Here is a 203-nt window from a genome sequence, read left to right as displayed (position 1 = left end):
AAATGATGATATTAGTTAACTTGTTTAGTCATTGTGAAAAGCTAGATGTTTCATATTTCTTTATTAGATATATTTAGTTTTATTATTTCTTTTTCCTTTCTTGATATAGCTATTTGTATTATATGCCATAATTATGGTGATATTTATATTATTATTTTTATTTCCATACCAATGATTATTGCTTTTAGTATGATAATAATTAC

General features: G+C 20.2%; 1 protein-coding gene across 1 annotated transcript in view; it reads left to right on the top strand.

Annotated features, from left to right (window-relative positions):
• The window catches only part of LOC119594593 (septin-2B-like), a gene marked incomplete at its 5' end in the record, with an annotated part of 24353 nt that overhangs the window by 17955 nt on the left and 6195 nt on the right, over nucleotides 1–203 (top strand).

Source organism: Penaeus monodon, chromosome 34 (assembly GCF_015228065.2).
Source record: "Penaeus monodon isolate SGIC_2016 chromosome 34, NSTDA_Pmon_1, whole genome shotgun sequence".
In the NCBI taxonomy this organism is placed as follows: Eukaryota; Metazoa; Arthropoda; class Malacostraca; order Decapoda; family Penaeidae; genus Penaeus; species Penaeus monodon.
Note: the sequence above shows the minus strand (reverse complement) of the source record. Positions and strands in the feature narration are given on the sequence as shown.